At 45.3% G+C, this 10,187-nt stretch overlaps 1 protein-coding gene across 4 annotated transcripts in view; it reads right to left on the reverse strand.

Annotated features, from left to right (window-relative positions):
- LOC105468036 (INO80 complex subunit D) overlaps positions 1-2,956 on the reverse strand; it is a 95,174-nt gene extending 92,218 nt beyond the window's left edge. The window contains exon 1 of one of the 4 annotated variants that reach the window (XM_011717958.3): positions 2,832-2,956. The gene's annotated coding sequence lies outside the window, so the exon portion shown is untranslated. Of the gene's footprint in view, positions 1-1,975; positions 2,156-2,249; positions 2,385-2,681 lie in introns of those variants that run through there. The other 3 variants (XM_011717960.3, XM_071073278.1, XM_011717959.3) reach the window with 3 other exon arrangements.
- Between the last annotated feature and the right edge of the window lie 7,231 nt (positions 2,957-10,187).

Raw genomic sequence — 10,187 nt, forward strand, 5'->3', positions numbered from 1 at the left:
CTTAGTAATTTAAAGTTAATTCAGTATTTGACCTGAAAATCTTTTATTAATTTCAAATGGAATGTAACTTTTAAAAGTATCAAACCTGTCATTCCTTCAGGAAATAAAGTAGCCCATTAGGAAATCAGGTTAGGAAATTAATACATGTTTGAGATAGGGTGGGAAAAAGTACAAAACTTTTTTGGTATTTGTACATATATAGTTTTGGAAAGCTTAAGAATGTGAAATCAACAATACACCTTTGAATACCAAATAATGAGGCAATAATTTTTTTCAAACCTTAAAATGTCCCAAGAAAAACGACTAAGAATGATTTTTTTCCATTCAGTATATGCTCTAAAAATAAGGACAAACTATAATAGAAGTAACGATTTTTGGCACACATGTTTATGAAAATGTCCAAGTGAATAAGCAATTTCAATTAATCAACAAACTTAAAAACAACCATTAAATGTAATTTGCATTTTTGTATCAGATCCATACAATCTCAAATATCAAGATTTTCTTAAGCTCAATGCTAAATGACCGGATATCTACCATTGTGGAGAAAAAGAATTTGATCTCAGGCAGACCAAAGGAAACGAAAGGCACACACCTAGAAGAATCACATGAGTCTCACTTCGAAGCCTCACAGAAGTCAGCACTGAAAGTCGTGGGTTACCCATTGCCCTGCAAGTGGCAGCTTTTCACTAACAGTGCTGGGGGTACTGAGCGGGCAGAATGTGGGACATCTCCTGCCAGCAAACTCCAGCCTGCTACCAAGCAGGACACCGCACACAAACACAACACTCTGCCCTAAGCTCACCAAAAAAAAAAAAAAAAAAAAAAAGGAAAAAGCCAACAATTAAACGATGCAAAATAACCTCTCCAAACACGCCCACAATGGGGGCTGGCAGTGGGGGGTGGAAGGGTTCATTAACATTTCAATTTCAACACTCAACAACAACAAGGAGGTAAGCATAGCCACGGGAAACATCCTGTCCCTGAAAAGCGGAAAATTGACATTTGAAAATTTATGTTTATTACTTTTAACGTTCAGAGCTCAGGGCACCAAAATAGAGCTAAAATTGAATCAATTTAAACAGAAAACATACGTGTGTGTGTGTGTGAAAATATGTATGTGTATATATATGCATATAAAATATATACATAAACATATATATTTTATATTTTTTTCCGTTTAAATGTTATACATACACACAACCCCCCCCAAAACCAAAATAGTTTTCCGAGGTTCCGAGGGCTCTTCCACAGACCCTTCGGAGTTATGGCAATAACAAGTTTAGGTTTCCTTAAAATCTCCATTATTCTATTTCTAGGTCGAATATAAGAATGTCACATAAATCTAAATAGTGATTATCAGAATAAATGAACTACTGATCCTTAAACTGTAGACCTTGTTTCGGGAGCTGCCCTGCCCACTTCCTCTCCCTCCTCCCAATCCCGGAGGCTTCCAAGCCATCTGACAACCACGTCTCCCCCTTGGGATCTGTTCCGGTGTTGGTTTTACCGGACAGTGACCAAAAAGGAGGGGAAACTCCTACATCTGGGGACTGCTCCAGAAACCCTGCCTGATCCTGCCCCTCTCACTGACAGTCTCCTCGCTGCTCCCTACATCTTCCTCTCCGCCGGAGCTGTCCAGAAGGGGGATTTTGGACCCAAAGGAATCGGGATGAAAGGGGGTGGGTACTCAAGCTGAAAATAACACCCCCAGTTGGTGGGGTAAGGGCTAAAAAAGGCAATAGGGAAAGACTGGCCGGCAGAAACACCACCTGAGTTTACCTCCTCCTTCCCACCCCAAAAACCCCAGTCACTAATAAAGCTAAGAAACCCCTTGCAAACTTTTCCAAACCGGAAGAGAAGGCCCTCTCCCCAACCTGGGGGGCTCTAGGGGGAACAGGCTGGAGTTAGCAGCCCCGAACGGGCTCGCGGGGAGTTGGGTGGGGCGCGGGCGAGGGGTGCAGGGGCGGAGTACCTTCTTCAATGGACAGGAACTGGCAAAGAGTTTCAAAACAGCCGAGTGCGCTCCCCCACGCCCTGGGGGGGGTCCCGGGCGCTAGGACCAGGGCTCCCCGGAGAGACAGCGGCCCCCAATTCCGACCTAAAAGGAAACTTTCTGGGCCGCGGCTGCACCTGACTCCTCACCGCCCCTCCACCCGACCCCACGCCCGCCAGGCCGCCCGCCCCGCCCCGCCCCGGCCTGGCCGTCCGGAGCGCGGAGGAGGGGGATAAATAAATTCAACTCTTACCGGAATCTGGGGGGCGTCTGCGAGAGACCGGGGGAAAGGGGGGCCGGGCGCTCATTCCCCACTCCCCACTCCTAGGCCCTGACGCCCCTGTCCCGGCAGCCCGGGCCTGCCGCCCCGCGGGAGAGCCTCCGGGCCGGCGCGGGATTCGGCCCCGCAGCGCCGCTGTCCCACCTGGAGGCCCCGGGGGACTCGAGGGGGCGCGCGGAGGCCCGGGGTGCGGGGGCAGGGCGCGGCCCCCGTGGGGCCTACCGGCCCGAGGCCTACCGGCGCCCCCCCATCTCGCCGCACACCCCCACCTGGCCCGCGCAGGCCGCACCGCTCGCCCCACTCCGGCTCCGACTGGACCCCTGCCCGCCCGCCGTCGCCGCCCGCGGGCGCCCCGGAGGCCCTCAGGCCCCCGGCCTCCACCACCCGGGCGCCGGCCCCACTCACCCTTTCATTCTCCGCCCGGGGCCTGGCGTGGGCCGGCGAATCCCCGGCCTCACGTAAGCGCGCTCGCCGCCCGCCCAGCCTGCGCGGCCCAGCCCGCCGCCCTACGGGAGCCCGGGGATGTGGGCCGGGCCTGGGGCCGCCTCTGCTTACCTTTCAGTTGCTTTTTTTTTTCTCCTTCCCCCCTGTTCCCTCGGCTGGGCTGACAGATCAGAGTGAGAGGCGCTGGCAATGGACTAGGAAGCTCGGCTGCCGCTGCTACTGCTCCCCCCTGGGCTCCGGCGAGAGCCTTTCCCTGTCAAGCAAGAGGGGTGAGGATCATATTTTTATTTTGGAAACTAAAAAGTGCTCCCAGGGTCGGTGATTATTAAGGGGAAATCCCTGAATATACTCTCCAGCCAAGAAGGCAGGGCTGCCGGGGCTGTACAAGAAGAGGCAGCAGCCTCCTACAGCACCACTACAGGCACTGCGAGGACATAACACCAGAGAGCTGCTCCTCTGCCCTCCGAAACGACAACTTTCCTACCATCTTGGAGGCAGAGCAAAGGGGGGCCAGGGGGAAAAGTGCACCCGCTCCCGATAAAGTACAAATTTTTACTCCTCATCTCTGGGAAAAAGTCCACACCGGCAGTCTACACCGGCGCCTGGGGGAGAAAGCAGGGAAGAAACTGGGGGTGCATGAGAAACGTTTTCATTTGCTCCAGGGGGAAAAATGTTTCTGCATCTTCTGATGGAAAGAAATCATTACAAGACACAGGTTTTCCGGTGATTACTGTATTCTGTTTTCTATTTCTAATTTTTTTCATGTTAGTGACAGTGCTATTTTAATATTTTTTCAGGCCAATAATAATCTTTCTCCATTACAGGGCTAAGTTCTGTGGCTGGTGGTCAGTTTGTAAATTTGTACTTAAAGAGACTTAATAGTAACTTCATTTATTTGTCTAGTTATGTTATTGTATATATAAATATTTACATGTTTTCATATATTGCATATGAAAATTTGTTACATGTTACTCTCAAAACTGAGATTGCTGTAAGACAATTGTAAAAAACATGTCTTTCGTCTCTGTCTCAAAGCAATGTAAATAAAACCTATGGACTGTCCAGAAAGGCATGATACAGTGTGTCATTTTCCACAGTGCAAATAAAGGCAGATATCACTGGGGATTTACAAACGACCCCTGTTTCTGGAAATTCTGTTATGAAGAAAGGATACAGTAAACCTGGAAAGAGATTTTAAAGACAGCTTTAGATTTTTCTTTAAGTAAAATAGTTTATTAAGAATTATATCCAGGCATTTAATTTTTTTATTTATTTAGATTCTTTAAACTCTAGCTAGATTTTGGTGCATTACACATGTTGCTGTCTGCTTTTTGTGTCACAGAATTGAGAAATGTGGCTATTTTTGTTAGTTAGTTCAGAACTTCCAATGTGCTGCCAGCATGTATGAGTGACTTTTTGTATATTGCAGTGGATGTCATGAATTTACTTTTTTAAATGAGCAAAGCTTAATAGATAAATGGGATCAGGGTTAAACAATGCTGTTAGCATAGAGGTGAGAGGGACAAAGGATACCCATTTGCATCAATTCCAATAGGACGCTTGTTGGAGGATAATGAATTGCAGAGACATTTTTCAATTTTTGTGAAGAAAGAGAAAAATAATAGAAAATGAATGGACTATCTTTGTATGTTCTACTGGGGATGATGATTTAAATCTTGTATTAAAAGTTACTTTTCTGACACATGTTGACTAACCTGGCAGGAATGAATTTGTTATATTAGTGCCCTGAATCAGTAGAATATTTAATTTCTTTGTAAAATTTATTACACAGCATTTAGAAGTAACTTCCAAATTTAGAAATTGTCCTAATTTAAAAGTGAGTTGATGTAATGCATATATCGAATATTTATTAGTTTCTAGCTGAACCTTTATCATATAACTTTGAATATAGTACTTACCTAAATATTCTGGATTTTCTTCTGTGGTTTTTTTCCTCTCTGTTTGGTGGAAAAGTTAAGTAAAATTAACTGATTCTTACCATCTTCGAAAACTCAGTTGTGAAGTTATGTTCTATTTACAATATTTTTTTTAAACATTTAGACATCAAACACATTAGTTATCACAAGGAAAATTACTTCTAGTGAAATTGAAAAACGTGTTTTCTAACAACTTATTTTTCTTTATATAAGACATGACTTTATAGATATGTTTTGAATTTTTCAGGAAATTAAAATGTGTTTGGCCAGATTCCATGGCTTATGTCTGTAATCCCAGCACTTTGGAAGGCCTAGGTGAGAGTATTGCTTAACCCCAGGAGTTTGAGACCAGCCTGGGCAACCAAGCGAGACCCTTTCTCCAAAAATTAAAATTAAAATAAAATGTGCTTGTTTGCATTAAGCTGGCTACACCCTTTTTTGCAATACCCCTTGTGACCAAAGAAACCAGTGGATAGGGCTATGCTGCATCAGCTTAGCATTTCAGTGCTTTCCTCTTTATAAAGTTTGACTTCTGCTTAGCTATAATCTATGATACTTATCCATCAATTGAGCGAAATATTCAAGACTTGAGGCCAGGCATGGTGGCTCACGCCTGTAATCCCAGCACTTTGGGAGGCCGAGGTGGGTGGATCACTGAGGTCGGAAGTTCAAGACCAGCCTGGCCAACATGATGAAACCCTATCTCTACTAAAAATACAAAAATTGGCCGGGCACGGTGGCTCACGCCTGTAATCCCAGCACTTTGGGAGGCCGAGGCGGGTGGATCATGAGGCCAGGAGATCGAGACCATCCTGGTTAACACGGTGAAACCCCGTCTCTACTAAAGATACAGAAAATTGGCCGGGCGTGGTGGTGGGCGCCTGTAGTCCCAGCTACTCGGGAGGCTGAGGCAGGAGAATAGCGTGAACCTGGGAGGCAGAGCTTGCTTGCAGTGAGCTGAGATCACACCATTGCACTCCAGTCTGGGCGACAGAGTGAGACTCCGTCTCAAAAAAAAAAAAAAAAAAAAAAAAAAAGATACAAAACTTAGCTGGGTGTGGTGGCAGGCGCCTGTAATCCCAGCTACTCTGGAGGCTGAGGCAGGAGAATCACTTGAACTGGAAGGCAGAGGTTGCAGTGAGCTGAGATCGCACCATTGCACTCCAGCCTGGGCGACAAGAGAAACTCTCAAAAAAAAAAAATTGCTATGTCTGATTTGTAGAATCTGCAAATGCTAACAAAACTGATACAATTTTTATTGTTTTTTTTTTTAATTTTTTAATTAATTTATTTTTTTTTGAGACGGAGTGTCACCACATTGGCCAGGCTGGTCTTGAACTCCTGACCTCAGGTGATCCGCCGGCCTCTGCCTCCCAAAGTGCTGAGATTACAGGCGTGAGCCACCACACCCGGGCTAAAACTACTGATACAATTTGAGGAAGCTATTTTTTTTTCCCAATAAAGTTTCCACTACTCAGATTTGGCTACATTATTGAGCACTTAATGCATCTTGATAACCTTGTTGGATGCTTTTATCTATGTTTTCTTATTTAATTCCTGTAAGAGCTCCAAAAAGTATTACATTTTTTCTTTTCTTTAAAAAAAAAAATACAGATGGGATAATTGTCTTTCCTGTCAGGGATCATGTACCTTCTTGGCCCAAAAGCTTTCCAGTAAGATTCTCAGTTCTCCTGGTTTAGAGTGTCCAAGGTGCCTGTCACAATTCTGTGCACTATGCCTGAAGTGCTAGGTTCCTGCTCTACCCTCTTTGCCAAAAACAAACTGAGTAGCCAACTGTTGGAGCCCCTTTCCTTCAATGGTGGCAACCAGTTGCTTATTTCACATGCATGAAGTCTAGCACCTAATCTATCAGTTGTTTTGAGGAATGCAAATAAATAACAAAAATAACAAACACATTATGATTAACAGAGACTTTATTCCTGATCCTGAAAATGAGCACTATACGTTATAAATTATTAACTTATTCTATTATGCCTTCATTTCACAAATAGCCGTTTGGCCTTTAGTTGAAGTAGGAAATGCTTGCCTTAATTTTTTTTTTTATTTTGAGACCAAGTCTCGCTCTGCCCAGGCTGGAGTGCGGTGGCGCGATCTCGGCTCACTGCAACCTCCGCCTCTGGAGTTCAAGCTATTCTCCTGCCTCAGCCTCCTGAGTAGCTGGGATTACAGGTACCCACCACCACACCCGGCAAATTTTTATATTTTTAGTAGAGATGGGGTTTCACCATGTTGGCCAGACTGGTCTCAAACTCCTGACCTCGGCCTCCCAAAGTGTTGGGATTACAGGTGTAAGCCACTGCACTCGGGCAATATTTTTTTTTAAATTATTTTTATTATTATTTTTTACATAGAGATGGTGTCTTGCTATATTGCCCAAGCTAGTCTGAAACTCCTGAACTCAGGCGATCCTCCTCCCTCAGCCTCCCAAAAGTGCTGAGATTACAGGTGTGAGTCACCTTGCCCAACAACCTTAATAATTTTAATATCATTAGAATCTTTAATTGATCTACCTTTTGGTATTAATTATTTTAGTTTTCTTTCTTTCTTTTTTTTTTTTTTTGAGACGGAGTCTTGCTCTGTAGCCCGGGCTGGAGTGCAGTGGCCGGATCTCAGCTCACTGCAAGCTCCGCCTCCCGGGTTTACGCCATTCTCCTGCCTCAGCCTCCGGAGTAGCTGGGACTACAGGCGCCCGCCACCTCGCCCGGCTAGTTTTTTGTATTTTTAGTAGAGACGGGGTTTCACGGTGTTAGCCAGGATGGTCTCGATCTCCTGACCTCGTGATCCGCCCGTCTCGGCCTCCCAAAGTGCTGGGATTACAGGCTTGAGCCACCGCGCCCGGCCCTTTCTTTCTTTTTTTTAAGACAGAGTCTCACTCTGTTGCCAGGCTGGAGTGCAGTAGCGTGATTGCAGCTCACTGCAACCTATGAATCCCAGGTTCAAGCGATTTTCCTGCTTCAGCCTCCTGAGTATCTGGGACTACAGGTATGCACCACCACGCCCAGCTAGTTTTTGTATTTTTAATAGAGAGGGGTTTCACCATGTTGGCCAGGATGGTCTCCATCTTGATCTCATGATCTACCCACCTCGGCCTCCCAAAGTGCTGGAATTACAGGCATGAACCACTGCACCCTGCCTAATTACTAAAAATTGACCACATTACTATGTATACTAAAAAGTTATTAAGAAAATATCAGCCAGGCACGGTGGCTCATGCCTGTAATCTCAATACTTTGGGAGGCCAAGGTGGGCGGATCACCTGAGGTTAGGAGTTCAAGACCAGCCTGGCCAACATGGTGAAAACCCATCTCTACTAAAAATACAAAAATTAGCCTTCCAGCTACTAGGAAGGCTGAGGCAAAAGAACCTCTTGAACCCAGGAGGCGGAGGTTGCAGTGAGCTGAGATCTCACCACTGCACTCCAGCCTGGGCAACAGAGCAAGACTGTCTCAAAAAATTAAAAATAAAAAAACTCCAGGGAGCCGGGCACGTTGGCTCACGCCTGTAATCCCAGCACTTTGGCAGGCCGAGGCGGGTGGATCACGAGGTCAGGAGATCGAGACCATCCTGGCTAACACGGTGAAAACCCTGTCTCTACTAAAAATACAAAAAATTAGCCGGGCGTGGTGGCAGGTACCTGTAGTCCCAGCTACTCAGGAGGCTGAGGTAAGAGAATGGCATGAACCTGAGAGGCGGAGCTTGCAGTGACCCGAGACCGCACCACTGCACTCCAGCCCGGGCAACAGAGTGAGACTCTGTCTCAAAAAAAAAAAAAATTAAAATAAAAAAACTCCCAAGAAGATGAGGGAATAGAAATGGGGTATGTACATAGCCTGAAAGTTTTCAAAGCCACACTATTATGATGGCCATAGACTCAAATTTTTTTCACTTTAAAGCCTTTCTGTTTTGCAAACATTTGTTGGTAATGTTTCTACCTAAAACAAAGATTTTGGTTTTATTGTGGTTACAAGAAAGTGTTTCTGAGATAAACACTGTATTTAGCCAACATACACATCATAGCTTTAGACTGACTATGAAATTTCTTTTCAAAGATTCAAGGCTCTGGGCATGGTGGCTCACACCTGTAGTCCCAAAACTTTAGGAGGCTGAGGAGGGAGGATCACTTGAGCCCAGAAGTTGGAGGTCACAGTGAGCTGTGATCGCACTACGGCACTCCAGCCTGGGCAACAGAGTGAGAGCCTGTCTCAAAAAAAAAGGCCGGCGTGGTGGCTCACACCTGTAATCCCAACACTTTGAGAGGCCGAGGCGGGTGAATCATGAGGTCAGGAGTTTGAGACCAGCCTGGCCAACATGGTGAAACCTCGTCTCTACTAAAAATACAAAAAATTAGCTGGACATAGTGGCGGGCGCCTGTAATCCCAGCTACTCAGGAGGCTGAGGGAAGAGAATCGCTTGATCCTGGGAGGTGGAGGTTGCAGTGAGCCAAGATCACACCACTGCACTCCAGCCCAAACAACAGATGAGACTCCGTCTCAAAAATAATAATAATAAAATATATATATATACACACACACACACTTATTATGTATATATATTTATATATTCAGCTGTAGTCAAAATAAACATGAGCATTGATCAGGTAATCTCCCTAATGCTAACATCTAACCTGAGGCAGTTAGACCTTTGATTTCATACCAGAAGCCAAGAAGTGGGTTTTTGGTTTTGTTTTGTTCTTTTTTTTGAGACGGAGTCTCACTCTGTCGCCCAGGCTGGAGTGCAGTAGTGTGATCTCAGCTCACTGCAGCCTTCACCTCCTGAGTTCAAGCGATTCTCCTGCCTCAGCCTCCCAAGTAGCTGGGACTACAGGTGCCCACCAATACACCCAGTTAATTTTTTGTATTTTTAGTAGAGACGGGGTTTCACCATGTTGGTCAGGCTGATCTCGAACTCCTGACCTCGTGATTCGCCTGCCTCAGCCTCCCAAAGTGCTGGGATTACAGGTGTGAGCCACCGAGCCTGGCCTGGTTTTGTTTTTAAACCCCCACAAAGGCCAAAAGATACCCTCCAGGAACCAGATGGTCAGTGTTGTGCTGCCTTTTCATCATAGTAAAGGCGGAAAATGTGACATTGTAGACACTGTATACTATAGGCATTCTTGGGCTATTTTACTGACTCCTAACCTTGGAAAAAGTAAAACAGCTCCCCAACTGAAGTCATGTTTTCAGTAATAATTAGTAAAAAGAAACACCCCAAAGCAGTATGAACAATTGGGTGGTGGAATCAGAAGTGATAGTCAGCCTTTTCCATCTAATGAAAAAAACTGTCCCAAAAGTGGTGGTTAGCTAAAACATTGAAGTAAGGTGAGAAATCCATTGAGACCTCAGAATAATAGGCAGAGGTTAACACAAAGGTGACAGTGTTCATTTCTGCTGCATTCCTAGCTAAGAAAGCTTTTGTAGACCCGCTGGGAATTTAACCACTATTTCCATGGGAAAATAAATTCCAGGTTCCAAACAACTAATTTACAGTGATGTTCATGGGAACACAGCCC

The sequence above is a fragment of the Macaca nemestrina genome, chromosome 11 (assembly GCF_043159975.1).
Source record: "Macaca nemestrina isolate mMacNem1 chromosome 11, mMacNem.hap1, whole genome shotgun sequence".
In the NCBI taxonomy this organism is placed as follows: domain Eukaryota; kingdom Metazoa; phylum Chordata; class Mammalia; order Primates; family Cercopithecidae; genus Macaca; species Macaca nemestrina.